At 42.4% G+C, this 18,408-nt stretch overlaps 1 protein-coding gene across 11 annotated transcripts in view; it reads right to left on the reverse strand.

Annotated features, from left to right (window-relative positions):
- Positions 1 to 16,201, reverse strand: part of FAT1 (FAT atypical cadherin 1) — a 154,942-nt gene extending 138,741 nt beyond the window's left edge. For 4 of the 11 annotated variants that reach the window (XM_019632250.1, XM_019632249.1, XM_019632246.1 and 1 more), the window contains exon 1: positions 15,167 to 15,536. The gene's annotated coding sequence lies outside the window, so the exon portion shown is untranslated. Of the gene's footprint in view, positions 1 to 12,488; positions 12,768 to 15,166; positions 15,540 to 15,762 lie in introns of those variants that run through there. The other 7 variants (XR_002122726.1, XR_002122725.1, XR_002122724.1 and 4 more) reach the window with 4 other exon arrangements.
- Between the last annotated feature and the right edge of the window lie 2,207 nt (positions 16,202 to 18,408).

The following is an 18,408-nucleotide window of genomic DNA, read 5'->3' on the forward strand; positions in this document are numbered from 1 at the left end:
GCGCTGAGCACGAAGAACCGAGCTGTCAGGCACTGAGAGACAGAAGAATGAGGGAGGGACAGGTTTTAGGGAGTGAGATGAGGAGTTCAGTTTTGGACAACTTAAGATGGAAATGCCTGTTGTAAAGATTAAGTGGGCAGTTACATGTGTGGGAGATGTCCAGCCTAGCAATATAAATTTGAGAGTGGTCAGAATATAAAAGATGGTATTTAAAAACACAAAACTGAGATCACCAATGGAGAGAGTACTGATAGAGAAGAAAAACGACCAAAGACAGAGTCCAGAGTTGCTACCCAAGATTTAGAGGACAGCAGAGAAGAGGAATCAACAAAGGCGAAAAAGCAGTTGCTGAGGTAGGAGAAGCAAAGAACAGTGGTGTCATGGAGACATAAGTAAATCCATCGTTTTGACATTTGAAGCCTAATGCTAGACCTTGAAAATAAATGACCCATAAATACTGGCTGGTGCCATGCTGTTCCCACCACTACCACTAAAAGTCCCTGGACACCCCTTCTACCGCACCCCCGCCCAGGTCACCAGGAAAACACCCAGCATGTCAAGTTATTGCAGCTGTTCTCTCACTCATTCAGTCCGATCACAGCCCCTGCTACCACCCACTTACCTCTCACAAGTGGATTCCCAAACACCTCCGTCACCTTTCACAACTCACCCACCACAGTTCTCATGGGACACATCACAGCTGGAATAAACTTTCTGTACCACATTCAAACTGAGGCCTTTAAAAACTCTAAATGTACTGTGCAAAGTACGCTAAAACAATGCCATAGTAATTAGAATAAATTATTAAATGCAGTTCTTTTGATCAGAAAAAAAGTCCATTTTTAGGAGATAGTGTTAACCTTACAGTAATGTATCCAAGAACTGTGAACTCAGGTTTCACTATAAAATGCCATGATCAAAAATAAATAAATAAATAATGAATAAAACTATGGCTGTCGCTCTATGCAAAACAAACAATGAAGCTGAAGAAGGGAAAAAACCATTTCATCTAAAAAGTACATTATTACCTAGAATTCACACTTATGAAAATTAAGCTCCCAAAGCCATTGTAGCCAAAGGCTACACTTTGATATTTAGAAGGCGATCACACTACTTAAACTCACAGTAATTTAGGATTTCGCCAAAGTGAAAACAAAGAATATTTACTAAGTTCAGCCTTTGGGAAAAACGGCCTCAGGTCCAAGCTTAAATATCTTTAGCAAAGATCTGTAAAAATCCATAAATAAAAGAAAAATATTTTTTTCTAGTAGGACTCAGATATTAATATGCTCACATTTCTTCATTAGGAAGACCTTCATGTAAAGTGTTCCGCAGTCAATTACCGTGATTGCACATTCTTCACAAAACAAAATACGGCCCCTGTGCTGAGAACATGACCACATAAATTCAAATATTTGGATCTAAAGCTGAAGATCCAGAAGTGTTTCATATGCTTAGAGACAGGACAGTAGGTGGGACATGGCATTGCGCAATGCATAAATTCTATTCAATGTTGTATATTTATTATGCAGAAGTCACAATTCTTACACACAGCATTAGTTATTCTAGTCCTCTCTGCAACTGGGAAACAATATTAAACTTCCTGTTCCACATATGATGATAAAAATACAAAACAATATCCAAGAACTTCACGTTTTCCCTCATTATTCTCTCCTGCAGACTGCCATTTTGTACCAACATCATGAGAGAATCACTAGGATTTAACTTACTATTGAAATTTAGAATTCAGTGTTTGGTCTGAATAGTGTCACATTTTCAGAGTATTTTTAAAAGATGTCTAAACTGCAAGGAAGATAACATTTTCAAAGAAAAATGACATGAAGTCGAAAAAAACAAAATATGAAATTAAATGATTGTTTTTTTAAAATATTGTGTGTTATATAAATGTTTAATGATCTCTAAAAGCACTTCATGGGAGTCAAATAAAAGTATTGCATCTTACTAAGAAAGCCTGTTTGTTACTCAGCTACAATCAATTCACAGCTTCCAGATAAAAAAGAAGAATGCAGTTTTCTAATTACATTATAATAGTCATAGACAGTACTTCAGTGTATGAGATCTGACAATTACGTTCGTGAACTTGCCACCATGTGCTTATATTGGCAGCACTGTTCAAACAGCTCAGTAAGGTGTCATAACCTTGGTATATCAGTGACTCACAGGTGTGCTCGTGTCGACGTGTGGCAGTGTCTTGCTGAGTGGCGTTCATTATTGTTATTGCGTGTTTTTGTGTGTCATTGTGAGAATGTCTGAGTTTGAATTAGAGCAACGAACAAACATTAAATTTCTTGTTAAACTTGGCAAGAATGGAAGTGAAATCAGGGACATGTTAGTCCAATTTTATGGAGATAATGACATGAAGAAAACGGCAGTGTACAAATGGATTAAACGTTTTTCTGAGGGGAAAGAATGTGTCACTGATAAAAGAGAGGTCAGGGTGGCCAGTAACGAGCAGACCTGATGAAAACAATGCAAAAATTTGTAGAATTGTGCATAGGAATCGTCTGCTGACTGTGAGAAGCATAGCAGACCAATTAAACATCAATAGAGAAATAAATAGGAAAATCTTAACTGAAAATCTTGGCATGAGAAAGGTGTGTGCAAAAATGGTCCCAAAGGAGCTCACCGATGAACAAAATCAAAGGAGAGTCAAAGTTTGCCAAGACCTTCTGGAGAGGCAAGACAACGTTTTGGGCCGTGTTATTACTGGTGATGAAACATGGGTGTAACAATACAACCCTGAAACAAAGTGTCAAAGTGCACAATGGAAGTCAGCCAGTTCTCCATGACCAAAAAAGTTCTGCCAGTCCAAATGAAGAGCCAAAACGACGTTGCTAACCTTTTTGATATCAGAGGGGTTATTCATTATGAATTTGTACCAACTGGAGAGTTAACCAAGTTTACTATTTGGAAGTGCTGAAAAGGCTGCATGAAGAAGTTAGACGAAAACGACCAGAACTTTTTGCCAACAATTCATAGCTCTTGCATCACGACAATGCACCAGCTCACAATGGCACAGTCTGTGAGGGAGTTTTTAGCCAGTAATCAAATAACTATTGGAACACCCTCCCTACTCACCTGATCTGTCCCCCAATGACTTCTTTCTTTACCCAAAGATAAAGGAAATATTAAAAGGAAGACATTTTAATGGCATTCATAACATCAAGGGTAATAGGTTGACAACTCTGGATGGCCATTCCAGAAAAAGAGTTCCAAAGTTGCTTTGAAAGGTGGACTAGGCATTGGCGTTGGTGCATAGCTTCCCAAGGGGAGTACTTGGAACGCGATGGTAATGATATTCAGCAATGAGCTGTGTAGCATTTTTTCTAGGATGAGTTCATGAGCTTAATTGTCAGACCTTGTAAGTACTTACACTGAAAAATTAATGGGTAGATCTTTATTTTCTGGGTACATACTAAATCTTTTTAAGCCATCTTAATATGTTTTTAAATAAAACTGAGTGCAGGCCCAGCTATGAACCTAGAATTGAACAGCAGCCTTAGGCTTAGTATATATCATTTACTACTTCTGGTAACTCTGTATGTAATTTACCTACTACATGAGTGCATAAAGCACGTCTGTGGGCATTACAAAGATAACTGTTTCTAAGCTGTCCTGTGCTTTTGCAACATAAGAGAAGAGACAGGCCAACAAGGGCTGTGTGTACATTTCTGGCTGGGCCAGGCATCCCTGCGCTATTTCCTTCCCTCTCTTCTCACACAGAAACATGACCACTATCTATTACTCATCCTTCAACAACCTTTCTCCTCAACCACCCTCCAGGGCAACCTCCTCTCACAGAGAAGTTCAATAAACAGACTGTTTACCTCTCATGATTTAAGATCATCTCACCTAATGTATTTTTCTCTGCAAATAGAAATCATTCAAATGATGTTTTGGCAGGGTAGCCAGAAAGTAACATTGGCCACTTCTTCCACTCGCAAAATTAGTAAGGTTTTATTGCAGGTCAAATTACGATGCTACTGCGTATTTAGGTACACATACAGGCATTTCACTAAACAATGGATGAGGAACGTGAATGTGCCGTGTATAATTAAGAAAATGGGAGTCATCAGGTAGACAGTCTCTCCTCGTCCTCTCCCTCGAAGGTTCTCTTCCCCTACTCCCTCTTCTTTCCACATCTCAAGAGATGGGACCCATCCTTCCTACAAATAAAGACACCCTTGATACCATAAAATTCTGCCTCTTCTGCAGCTCTTCCCTAAATTCTCTCTCCCACTCAACTATCACACTCAAATGATCTTCTCATTACAGCCACCTTGTGCAGAGTCTATAAGTACACAGACATTCATCCCTATTTGAAAATAAACTTCCTTCAAACCTTCGCTTCCTCCAACTAACACCCTATTTCTCTCTTTCTTATAGGCAAAAAGTTCCCCCAAAATAGTTTCTCAGTGCTACCCTGACTTCCTTCGAATTCCCTCACCTCTAAAATCATGATTTGGGCCCTCAGCTGCTCTGCACACCCTCAGCTCCACCCTGGGGACAGAAATACCGTATTTGCCGGCGTATAAGACGACTGGGCGTATAAGACGACCCCCTAACATTTCCACTCAAAATACAGAGTTTGTTATATACTCGCCGTATAAGACTACCCCCTCTTCCGCACACCTTCCACACACCAAATAAAAGGTAAAACAATATCAGATTTGATTTCAACATTTATATTTATATTCAAATGCTTATGACATGCAGGAAAACTGTCACAAGGCTGTATGTAATCAAACATATACATAAATCGCGATTCGCGATTTTGCGCTATCATACTGGGTGTATGGTCGGCTGTGTGCGATTTTGCGAGTGTGGTAAAATCGCATAACAGCAAAATCGCATAACAGCCGAGCATACACCCAGCAGCGCTGCTGATGCCTGAACGGTATGTGGAATGAAGTGGGCGGGCATCGGGAGGCCACTATGGCATGGGGCAAGCACTATGGGCAGTCTATCTGAAGTGTACCTGGCGTATAAGACGACCCCCCACTTGGAGGCATATTTTTCAGGGCCAAAAAATCGTCTTATACGCCGGCAAATACGGTAGTTTCTTCTGGCACCATAAGCTAATGTCAAATCCAATGACCTTTTTCTCAGGACTCATCTTCCTGGACTTAACACATTGTTTGCGGGAAACGAGTAAACTCGTCATAGCGCTTTTTATACCAAAGCGCGGGAGACGAGTTAACTCAGGAATAGAGAAAAATGCCCGCTTACAAAGTGTTAATGTCACATTTGACACTATTCATCCCTCTCCCCTGCCCTTGTGTCCTTTATATTGTCACAGACTCGCCTAAAACAATGAGGCAATCCATAACATATAACGAATGAGTGACACAATTTTCCTTATTCCCTTCAATACTCATTTACACTCTACACTGACTCTTTCACCTTAAAGTTTGGCATTACAAACTTCTGTCTTCCAACTCTTCGTATACATGCACATTATCACCCTTAAAGATCTCATCGCTATGCCTTAATCATGAAGAATCACTACAGAATCCTGCATTCCACTCCTAAACTCCCTCGAGTGCCATGGCACACTCCTCCTGAGATACCATCAGACCTAAGTTATACAGCCTTTTCAACCAATCCCCACTGCAAAATACAGGCATACCTAGGAGATACTGTGTGTCTGCTTCCAGAGCACCACAATAAAGTGAGAATCGCAATAAAGCGAGTCACATGAACTTTTTGGTTTCCCAGTGCACATAAAAGTTATGTTTACACGGTATGTTTACAGTCCACTGGGTGTGTAATAACATTGTCTAAATAAACAATGCACATACCTTAATTAAAAAATACTCGACTGCTAAAAAATGCTAACCATCATCTAAGCCTTCAGGGAATCATAATCTTTTTGCTGGTGCAGGGTCTTGCCTCAATGTTGATGGCTGTTGACTGATCAAGGTGGTGGCTGGGGTGGCTGTGGCAATTTCTTAAAATAAAACAACAATCAACTGTGCCACATTGACTGACTCTTCCTTTCACAAATGATTTTTCTGTAGCATGTGATGCTGTTTGATACCATTTTATCCACAGTAGAACTCTTTCAAAATTGGAGTCAAGCCTCTCAAGCCCTGCCACTGTTTTATCAACTAAGTTTATATAATATTCTAAACCTTTGGTTGTCTTCTCAACAAACGTCACAGAATGTTCACATGGAATAGATTTCATCTCAGAAACCACTCTCTTTGCTCATCCATAAGAAGCAAGTCCTCATCCATTCAAGTTTTATCATGAGATTGAAGCAATTCAGTCACATTTTCAGGATACACTTCTAATTCTAGTTATCTCGCTATTTTTACCACATCTGCAGTCACTTCCTCCACTGAATTCCAGAACCCCTCAAAGTCACTCATGAGGGCTGGAATCAACTTCCTCCAAAACTCCCGTTAATGTTGGTATTTTCACCTCTTCCATGAACCCTGAATGTTCATAATGTCATCTACAATGGGGAATTCTTCACAGATTTTCAACTTACTTTGCCCAGATCCACCAGAGATATCACTATCTATGGCAGCTACAGCCTTATACAACATATTTCTTAAATAATAAAACTTGAAAGTCAAAATTAGTTCCAGATCTATGGGCGACAGAAGGGATGTTGTGTTAGCAGGCATGAAAACAACATTAATCTCATTGTACACCTTCATCAGAGCCCTTGGGTGGCCAGGTGCACTGTCAATGAGCACTAATATTTTGGAAGGAATCTTTTTTCTAAGCAGTAGGTCTCAATAGTGGGCTTAAAATATTCAGTAAACCATGTTGTAAATAGGTGCAATGTCACCCTGGCAAAGTAGATTTATACAGCACAGGCAGAGTAGATTTAACATAATCCTTAAGAGCCCTAAGATTGTCAGAACAGTAAATAAGCATTGACTTAAAGTCACCAGCTGCATTAGCCCCCAGTAAGAGAGCCAGCCTGTCCTTTGAAGCTTTGAAGCCAGGCATTGACTTCTCTCTAGCTATGAATGTCCTTGATGGCATCCTCTTCCAATATAAGGTTGTTCTGTCCACATTGAGAATCTTGTTTAGTGTAGCCACCTTCATTAATTATCTTAGCTAGATCAATCTTCTGGATAACTTGCTGCAACTTTTACATCAGCACTTGCTGCTTCACCTTGTACTTCTATGTTATGGCGATAACTTCAAACTTTTCTTCTGCAACTTCCTTAGCTCTCTCAGCCTTCAAAGAACTGAAGAGAGTTCAGGCCTTGCTCTGGGTTAGGCTTTGGTTTAAGGGGAATGTTGTGGCTGGTTTGATCTTCTATCCAGACACCAAAACTTTCTCCATGTCAGCACTAACGCTGTTTTAAAGCTTTCTTATCATTCATGCGTTCACTGGAGTAGCACTTTTAATTGCCTTCAAGAACTTTTCCCTTGCATTCACAACTTGCTTAACTAGTGCAAGAGGCATAGCTTTTTCACTTGTCTCAGCTTCTGACAGGCCTTCCTCACTACGCTTAACCATTTCTAGCTTTAGATTTAAAGTGAGAGAAGTGAAACTCTTCTTTCACTTGAACACTCAGAGGCCATTTTAGGGTTACTAATTGGCCTAATTTCAATATTGTTGTGTCTCAGGCAATAGGGAGGCCTGAGAAGAGGGGGAGAGATGGAGGAATGTGGTCAGTGGAGCAGTCAGAACACAAACATTTATCCATTAAGTTCTCAGTCTTATATGGGCATGGTTCATGACAACCCAAACAATGACAGTAGAGACATCAGAGACAACTGATCACAGATCACTATAACAAATACAGTAAAACCTTGGATTGCGAGTAACGTGGTTTGCAAGTGTTCCACAAGATGAGCAGACATTTCTAATACATTTGAACATGGTAAACAAGCCACGTCTTGCAATACGAGTAGTTTGTTTCCAGAACAAATTATGCTCACAAACCAATACTGTATAGTAATAATGAAAAAGTCTGAAATATTGCAAGAATTGCCAAAATGTGACAGAGACAAGTGAGCCAACGCTGTTAGAAAAATAGCACTGATGGACTTGCTTTATGCAGGGTTGCCACAAACCTTCAATTTGTAAAATACGTTATTATCTGTGAAGCTCAATAAAATGAAGTATGCCTGTAAGAGAGATTTTCCTATTTCACTGAAATTTCATCTCTTCCCAAATCACCCAAATATGCAACCTAAGAAATTAAATAAAATAGAAAGGGCTGGGAGACATAAACCTGTGATCTAGCCCAGACTTTGTCACTGATCAACTGTGTGTGTGAATTCAAGGAAATTACTTAATCGTTGGATTCCATTTCTTTATTTGAAAAACTGGAGATTGGACTAAAATCTTTATAGGCTCCACAGATAACACAGTCATTCCTTCTCCCTCTCTCCCTCTCTCCCTCCCCATCACCCTCCCTTTCTCAAAATTCAGAAGTTCTATGGTCTTTTATTCTTAACTGCCAAACTTCCATATCTACCAAGTTATCCAGACTTGACGTTTTTTCTTGTCAATTTCTCAAAATTGCTCCCTTTCCATTTCTACTGCTGCTACCTAGTTTATATTTGTTATTTGTTCAAGCACAACATCTGAATAGCCTTTTGGTAGTCCTGCTTTCTGGTCCCCATACCATTTAGCCTATAAACTGCAATCAAATTAATTTCATTAAAACTTCTTTGTAATATTATTCCCTAGTTTGCAAATATTCAATGTTTCCCCTTAGCCTGATGATTAAGTATCCTCTTCCTTAGTCTTGTATTAAAGACCTTTGATAATCTGACTTTTACCTACTTTTCTAATTTAATCTCCCACTCTTGCTTCCTGTTTCAAACCAAAAAAGTATACTTCCCACAGACTTGAAACAACCCAGGTGTTTTGAACTGATGAAACCACCTGGTGGTAGGGACTCTCAACTCCTAACACCTCCACCTCTTCCCTTTGTAAAGATAATGCAAACATTACTATTTTATTTTCTCCTGCCTTTCACTCCTTGCATACAGTTTAGTTATTTTCACCTTTTTCTTCAACATTTCTTTCTTTCTTTCTCTTCTTAACCCCTGCCCCACAAAATTATCTTGTCTTTGTAAGCAAGCGAATATAAGCCCTAGTCATAGATTTTCTATGTTGTACCTACACAAAGGAATGAGACAACTCATAATCAAATGAACACAGGATTACAGAAGGATTAAAGAAGCACTGATGATAAACCAATTAACCCTTTTCCTAAAGATAATGCGGCATGCTTAGTTTAGGTCTCAGGTCTCTTTTATCACCATTTATCACACCACAATCAAGTCACAACTAATCCTTAATCCTTAAATTAAGACATGACAACTAATTAAGGTTTCTACAACTCGCTTTACACATGTCATTTCTTCTCCCTGAATGAGTTCCTCCTGACTCACTCTTTCCTCAGAACTCACCCTATCCTAATATCCACCTACCCCAGGTCCCCAGTCAACAAAAGTGCTATGATGAACTACCCTGACCCTGATGGATCTCTTATCACACTGGATACAATTGACTGCTTATTTGTTCTTCTCACCCACTGAACTGTAAGCTCCTTGAGGGCAGGAAACATGATTTGTTCACACTGTCAACTGCATCTGGCCCAATCAGTGTTTGGCACAGAGGCAATCCACAGTTGGTGGATTCATGAATGAGCAGATGGATGAGGACTAACAAGAGAAAATGGAAGACAGGCCTGAAAGAGAGGAGAGAGGAAAAGAGGGACAATATGGGATAATAATACATCCATTGCTCCAAAATTAACAGAAAACCCAGGTGCAACCATCAGGCCAGTAACAACACTGCAGATGGCTGCCCTGAAGATGGCTCTAATTTCCAGCAGCTCAGAAAGAGGTCACCACCCACCTCAAAATGCTTCCAAATTGGCTAGAGGCGATGCTAGATCAGTGTCTGGGCTGCAGAGCTTTTTATGAAGCTCTGTCCATGAAGGATAAGGATTAAACATGACTGATTTTCTTAAGTGGTTTGTAGAAGGCATTTAATTGTAGATTTATCTCCACATATGTAATAAACTTTGGAATTAAGCAAGAATGTTGGCAATATACTTAAAACTGGGACTTAAATGAATTTTTTTAAACTTTAAAATGTGAAATGTACAGATTCTTCATCATCAGATTAAACATATTTTTTGAAATAAAAAGCTCCTCTCAGATATAAGAGAAAATGGCAACTTTCTGATCCTAGTTAAAAGAGTTACCTGCATCACTCATTTCAAAAACTCCTTTCCAGTCAGTGCCTAAGGATAAACTAACACTTGCAAACTGAATGATTAAGTGAGTCAAAAAAGAGTTTGGCTTCATCATCTATATAATTTGGTCAAAAGAGAGCAATTTCCCACTCATAAAGATTAAACACACAACTAGCCTTCCAGCTTCCAGCTATTAAACCAGGTCCTTTAGGACAGTGAGACACATTTAATGCAACAATAATGCATTAATTTGATTCAGTTTATTGACTCTACGTAAAATCAGCCAAACCTGGGTGGAAAACAGGTGGTGGTAAACTTGATAAGGGAGTTAAAATCCCTTTTACCCATAACATTCAAAGAAATGACTGTTCAAAGGTGGCTGAAGAGCTATGTCTAAACACAAATGCTAGAAAGGCAATGGATCAAAGGAATGAAAACAGTGTTAGGTCTGCACATAATTTTTAGATTCTTCTTTTGGCACTGGTCCATAACATGGATTTAAATGATCTATTAAATAAGAAACCACTGGGGGTGCTTCTAGTGATTAATTAAAAGATACAAATAAATATACAGTTGGCCTGAATGATTTTATGAAGTCCTCTAACAATCTTACTGAGTGATAAAGGATTTCGCTCATTTAAGATGTTCATTTTTTCAAGAAATGGGTACACAAATGCACACTTTATGCAAATCAAGCTTTAAACTGAACTTGTTAAATGCCATGTTTGGGATAACAGTTATATCAACTGTTTTTAACATTATGTAATGTTTTTAGTATTTTACATTCATTTTAAAACTTAAATACATAGCAAGGAAACATGAATAATTCTAATTGTGGAACCAGGGCTGTCCTTCTAAAACACAAAGCCAAAGCCAAATAACAGAATTAACCTATTGCAGATATCTGGAAAAACAAATTTCCAAGAGTAACTGTAATAACTGGATGTACTGGAAACTGCCACAACTCTAAGAGTAAGATGGAAAAACATCACCACTACCTAGTTTTAACACATGCAGATATATTATTAAAATACTGAAACCTATCTCTAAATATATGAAGCCTTAATAATCTGCTTTTTTAAAGATAAATAAGATAATTTGCCTTTTAAATCTTTTCCTATTGTAAGTCATTGTAAATATCCAGTTGTTTTTTTTTTAATCTTATCTACCAGGCACCAGGTAGTTGCTTAACAAAAGCCACTTAATGAAACCATAGTTCAGACACATGTGGGGAAGAAAAAAAAAAAAAACCACACACACACAAAACTTTGCATAGAAAACATTTATGAGTTTACCTTCTAATGCATACAATTGCGTCCTTGTTTTCAAAGCCCTGCAATTCACATCAGTGGGAACAAAAAGTCTTAAGAAACAACAGAAAGTTAGCTTCCTAGAAGAAGGCACAACGAGTAAGAAAGAGCACTGAAGACCCAGAATTTTTCTTTAAAAATAGATCTCACAAGTGTCTTTTTCAGAAAAGATAGAAACTGACAAACAGTACACTGTGCAAGGTTTAGCCCGCTATCAATCGCACCTATGCTACCTACATTCAACCAGTTAGTAATTAAACCTCAGACCAGCACTCCAGGGCGCAAAACATCTGGGAGACCTCTGCGACTCCTTTTCAAAGATGCCACCTCTTGACTACTGGCCTCTCTTTTCATCTCACCTCTGCTGTGGATACTATTTCATAAATTGCAAGAATTGACCAAACAGCGAGATCAGTTAAGTCCTTAGCAGACTCTAGTGTTACGGGAGAGAAGAAAGTGGAGCGCGTTGGGGAAGTTTCCCAGCTCCAGGGCGCAGCGGAAGTCCTCGCCCCGGGGCCGCCCGGTAGCCCCGCGCCGCGGCGCCGCTTTGATTTCCAGCAATGGCTCCAGGACCAGACCCGTGCGTCTGGGGCCGCTGCCGCAGCCTGCAGCTGGCTCGCAGCAGCACCCTGCTCGCTCATTCCCATTCCGTTCACGTCGCGAATCATCCCCCCTCCCGCCCCCGCCTCGTTGCCAAGCCGCCGAATCCACCGCCAGCACTGAACTTTCCAGTGGGCAGGCGCCACGGCACTGCCACCTTCCAGCCGGGCCCTTTCTTTCATCCCCTCTTCCAGAGTTCCGGCAGAAACAGGATCCGCAGCTGGGCTGTCCGGGAAAAGCACCCTTGGAGCCCAAAAGCCGCCACCCCGAAGCAGCAAGTTGCATGCCTCCCGGGCACTGGCAACCGCGGCGCGGAGCCCCTCGCCCACTCGCCTTCAAGCCCCAACTTCGTTTCTATCAAACTTACAGCAAAGTTGGCCTCAAGCGGCGGTGGCGCTCTCGGGGGCCACACACCTCGTCGCCTCAGCGCGCCCCCGAGCGGGGACTGGGTGTGCCGGGGGTCTCGCTGGGTCCACAGGTCCGCATGGTGTGGCCGACCAGCCCTCGCCGCCCGCACGCTCGACTCACAGGCAGCCGCTCGCCACCCGCGAGCCCAGCTCTCCGGCCGGCCGGCTGGAGGTAGATCCCTCCGCTCGCGGCCACGCCTTGCGAGCGCCGGCGCTCGTTTCTCCAGCGCCGAAACTCGATCCGACTTTCCCTGGCGGCGGGACTATTAGCCCGCGGGGTCCCAGGCAACAACGCCCAGCCACCGGTTAGAGATCCCCCTGCGGCTACCGCAGCCAACCCCTTGCGAGGAAACGAGCAAGTGCCCAGGGTGATCTTGCGACACTCCGAGGAACAGTGTGGGGCTTGCTCTAGTGCCGACGGTGGTTATGGCCAGATTTGTGCAGAGACTATGGAATGTTTCTTGCTAGCAAAGGGAAAACATTAGTTTAGCTTTTAAAAAAAAAAAAGTCTACTAAGGCAAATGAAAAAGCTTCCCACGCCTTCCTTTAGCGTCTCTAGAACCTTCAGGGAATTCCTAAATCTGCATTTCAATGCCTCGGTTCCGGGTATGGAAGAGCTGGGAGAGACAGTGTGTGTGTGGAGGGGGCGGGGGGGGAAGGGAAGGTCTGAAAAGGAATGCAGTTAGATTGGAATCGACTTCCTTCTTCAATCTACATTAATATCCCGGGAAAATGAAAGCGCTTCCTCCGCGACCTTTTAGTGCAGAGCTAGTTGGACCCCACAACCTCTCCGACCCTGGTTAGGAACACCAACGTCCGCAGACAACCCGCACTCCCACGTCCGCGGGACAAAAGGCAGCTGTGCCGCCTCGTGCGCTTTCCCAGCCGGTCAGTCACACCCCGCAAACTGTGAAACCAGTCTAACGCGAAACTACAAGTTCCCTAGGGAGAGAGAGAGCGAGAGAGAGGGAAGACCCCTCCGGGAACTCCCTCCCCACGCCGGGGCGCGCAGTCTGGCGTTCTCGGCTGTGAGCCCATCCTCAGCGCTAGCAAAGCTCCGGACGCGGGCTCCGTGCAGCTGAGACGCAGCCGAAGCTTGGAATGCTCCCGGGCGTTGGGAAACAGCCCGGAGAAGAAGGCGGACATGACTTCGGAAAGTTTGTGGGGCTCGAACATTTTAACATTGTGAGGACAAAGAGATCTGATTTCCCCGGAACCGGTGGAGGTTGCAGAGGGAACTGCCAGGCAGATGGGGGAGAGGGAATCTAGGGTTAAAGAGAGAATTTCCTTGATTCAAAGTCAATGCAGTCTTCTCTTAAACTATCTTAAAAGAAGGTGATTGAAAAAATAAAGGTGTCTAGCAGACTATGGCTAGGAAGGAAAAATAATGCCTGTAGAATAAGTTTGTTGAATCTCTGCACTAAGAGTACATAGTGTATTCCCTGCGCATTATTTAGAAAACACACAAACTCACACACCCAGCAAACACTATCATCCAAACACTTGGCCACTGCCATAACTGCGCAAAGTGCTCCTGTAGTTACAGGTCAATTCATACAAGGAACACACCTCTAAAGTAGGTGACCTTATCTCCAAGCTCAACAGGTTTGCGCCCCTTGCCGAATTCTAACTCAACAAAAAACAATCACACAGGACACACCAACAGTTTGGGGGGGAGGGTAGTAAAAAGTAAAAAGACACCATCCCATAACATGAAATCACAAGATTTTTTTAAATGGCGCAAAATAATTCCCGGAGAAAATTACTATTTATTAATAAATAACGCTTCTTCGAGCTAAAACATCTGCTTGGGAATCCCGATTTTCCAGGCTTCCTGAGAAACCTGTCTGTAAGAAGTTACACTTGGTCGCCACAAAACAGCAGAGCCAGAGATGGAGATTTCAAACTCCCGCGCTGCCACGTTTTTACTGATCCTTTAGCCCAAACGGAACAAAATAGAGTGCCTTTTTGCTACCATCGAGTTACCTTCACGTGAAAGAGGAATGTAGTTCAAGCTCCACGTTTGTCCTTTCAATAGTCGACCTCCCTAACCCTGTCCTCAAAGGCTTTTGGAAATTAGGGAGATGGTTACCGAAAACAAAAACGCGGTCCTCCAGCACCGCCTCTGCATCCAATCCACCCAAGCTATTTGTAAATTACATACGGAATGGGCCGGAGTGGGTGGTAAGTGAAGGCTGGGGTGTTGGCGACCGAGCTCACGCCCACGTCCCAGGAGCCAGGTCCAAGTTCGCGGTCTGTGAGGAACTCCGCAGAGAGCGCACGCCTTGCCAGGTGTCCGGACTAGAGGGCGCTGCGCCACTGCAAATCACGCGGCCCCTGATGCGCCCTCCCTGGGCACCATTTCTATAATAAGTTACATTCAAAATAATGCACAAATAGCATAGCTTTTCAAGTTCTTTTGAACAGAGCTATGCACGTATTTTATGAATCCCAAAATCTGTGCTTACCAATCTTTCATTCCTGAGCCATGCATGGCCAGAGTGGTGTGCTGCTCGCGGAGCGGAGAGCCTGTAGGATGCACACGCTTCCCTGCACTAGCTTAGAGCCATACACCCCACCTAATTTCATTTACGTTGAAACTTAAATACATAAGGCTTGCACTAAACAAAGAACTCACCAGTCCAGCCGAATCCTCGGTGCTCTGCTTTAAAGTCCTTGGCAGCTCCGTAGTCTCCACGCGATTTGGATATTTGTCAAAAGCTGTGTCTGAAATACCAACTTTGCCTTCCTCCGGTCTTCAGCGTGTTCCCAACGCGAGTGTGATCCGCCCGCCCTGCCCGAACCCAGGTGGACGCATCTCCGGAGGCATCCGTCCTGGTTGAAACTTGAGCACCAAAAGGAAGCGAGACGAGAGTGCGCGAGGGCTAGAGAGAGGGCCGAAGAGAAGTCAAGTTTGTCAGGACAAGTCCAAGCAGCGAGCCGCCTAGTTTGGGAGTTGGGGCCCGGAGCTGCGGCGGATCACTGCCTTTTCCCCCACTCCCTCCCTCTTGGAGAAGCTGGGGGGGAGGGGTGGTGACGTCAGCGCCCCGCCTAGCCCCCGCCCCGCGGCGCGGAAGGGATTCTCCCGCGGGGTCCGCCTCCCGGACAGTAGCAGCGGGGCTGTAGCGGGCTCTCCTGCAGCAGCTGCGTTCCCTCTGGTGCAGCGTCTGCCCACCTCTACCCTGCCGAGTCTCCCGGGCTCCGCAGAACGCTGGCGTTCCTCGCACTTAGTACCTGAGCGGCCCTGGAGCCCCGCGGCGCTCCCCCTCTCTGGCTTTCTTTCTTTGAAGCCCCCTCCGGCAGCGGTTCCCACGCCTCAAACTGCAGGTGATGCTCTTCCTCTTCTGCAGCTGAAATTCGTCGCGACGTGTCGCCTGCCCGGTTTTTCAGGGCGGAATCACGAAGAGTCTCTGCAGACTGGCCTGGACGACTTGTACTTTGTAGCCCTCCAACTTCTGGAGGTGATATATTTTAAATACTTCCTGTGCTCTAACGCTGTTTGTGGTCTTAGTGTTGAAAATCACGGAGCCATATTTTAATTTTCACATCCTTTCCAAAAGCGCCTACATTTTTAGACCTTACTCTGAAGCAAACATAGAAGGTTCCGAGGGGTGGGGGAAGAGACGGAGGAGGAGTCAATTTCTACTGATTCTTACAAGTCATCCATAGTAATAGGGGCCAATACACAAATTAATCGTCTATTCCTCGTAATATAGACTAAGATAAATGTAAACACTGTTGAAGTTTAATGTATAAATGAATGCGTCGTTTTTATGCAAGCTTCCAGACCCCAGGAAAATATCTGCTGTGGAATTGTTTTTTAATGCCGTTAAATACCAAAATAAAATCTCTCCTGAACAGTGTGAAATTCCCAGGGAGCTATTTCTGTGAGTTGGTTGACACTGTCTCCAGAAAGTTGACATTAAAATTCGAAGATCCCTAGAAAAGGGCGAGGGGGCTGGAGCGTGGCTTCTATCACTGCATTTGCAGCTATCGATGTGAATCTAGTGCTCATTTTAGCTGATCCCTCTCTTTCAAAGGTAAAAAACAAAACTCGGAGGACACAGGAAACAAGACAAGGACATAAACAGTTAAGAGCAAAATAAAAAAAATTTTAAAAAAAGATTGAATATTGGAGTATTGTGTGTGTTTTGCCTTCAGGAAGTCAGTCATATAGCCTCTCTAAATTTCAGTTTCCTCAGCTCTGATAAGGCAATAATATCTGTTCCACATGGTAAAACTGTATTCGTGTATTTATCCATTAAAAGTATTTATTGAATGTCATTTATTTGCCAGAGAGATACCATTCATTCACGCAGGCAGCACTTTTACTGAGCGTCATGTGAAGTGTCTGGCAAGCACATAGTCGTTAGTTAATATTACTTTTCTTACCCACCCTTCTTCTTTGCAATGTTTCCATTACCTCATCTATGAAATTAGAAGAGTTAAAGGGAGATCATCACCAATAACTCAAGGTACATTTTGATTTGGAAGGTCAGGGAGGGCACAGAGAGGCAGAAGGATGGAGAGCTATGGGAAAAGACCTTAGAGGCCCCCAGCCTACACAGGGCAGTGGGAAGGTGCCAGATTCCTGAGGAGGGAGTAGGCCATCAAATGAAAGCCTGCCTTGAAAGGCCCCCTGTCAGTGCAGAGGACACACGCCTCCTGCCTCACTATTTCAACTACACAGACCCTCTCCTTTTATGTCAATAGTTGAAATTAGAAATTGACCATGTATTACAAGTTCCTATAAATGATACACATAAATTCCCCCAGACACTGCTGTGCAAATCAATTTAGTTTGCTACACTAATCTTTAAAGTTATCATAGGTAAATCTAATTATTTCTATTAAAAAAAGAAAACCACAAATGAGACGAACTTAATAATTAATAGAATTAATCCAAATAGCTACTTTTAAAAAGCAGTGAGAAGGGCAGAAAATTTTTAATAAAACCTCTAGACCTACCTGGTCCAGTACCATGGGTAGCCACTCACCATAAGTGGCTATTTAAATTAAATTAAAATTCAGCTCTTTACTCTCACTAGCTACATTTCATGTACTCAATATCCACTTGTGGCGAGTGACTACTGTATTGTTCAGGGCCGATTAAAGAACATTTTCATCGTACCCAGAGTTCTATTGAACAACACTGTTAAAGACTTTGCTATGGATTTTGGAAGGCTACTTCAAGTATTATAATTTTGATGCATCCAATATTGAACCACTTCCAAAGTAAAAAATAAAATAGAATCACAGAAGGATTCACTCATTCCACAAATACTTATGAAGTACCAACAATATGCTAAGTAAAATTAGAAAGGACTCAAAATTTAATGAGTTCGGTGTGTTCGTTGATTAAGAAATATGAACATAGCCTTTCAGTTGTTTTAAGTCATAGCTGAGAAATAAAACCAGGGGATATACTGAATTTAAAGCAAGAAAAAATTCTAAGGCATTTTTAGGAATAGTCCTAGGACTACATAATTATAAATTGGCTGATTTGACTCCTGGCCTCCAACTCTCTCTGTTCCTTTTCACTGCTTTCTCATCTGCCTGCACCCCCTTTCTGCCTACACTTCCTGAAGGTGACATACTACATCATTCAGCCCTCTCCACTTTCCCATTGTTTTGCAATTGTTTTACCCTTCAAATAGCCAGTAGCAGTTAACTATGGGTATGCATATGTTAATATTCTTGGTCCCTTCCAAGTACATTAGAAGGAGAACTTTCTTAAAGCTATACCTAAAATTTGATTTTAATGGTGAAGTTGCAGATGCCATAGCTAGTCGAGAAAATATTTGGAGGCATTACAAATACCCTACTGGATGGCAAACTAGTAATAAAAAAGGAGGACAAAGTATATCTTCGTTTTAGGGA

Source organism: Hipposideros armiger, unplaced genomic scaffold, assembly GCF_001890085.2.
Source record: "Hipposideros armiger isolate ML-2016 unplaced genomic scaffold, ASM189008v1 scaffold_1109, whole genome shotgun sequence".
Classification (NCBI taxonomy): domain Eukaryota; kingdom Metazoa; phylum Chordata; class Mammalia; order Chiroptera; family Hipposideridae; genus Hipposideros; species Hipposideros armiger.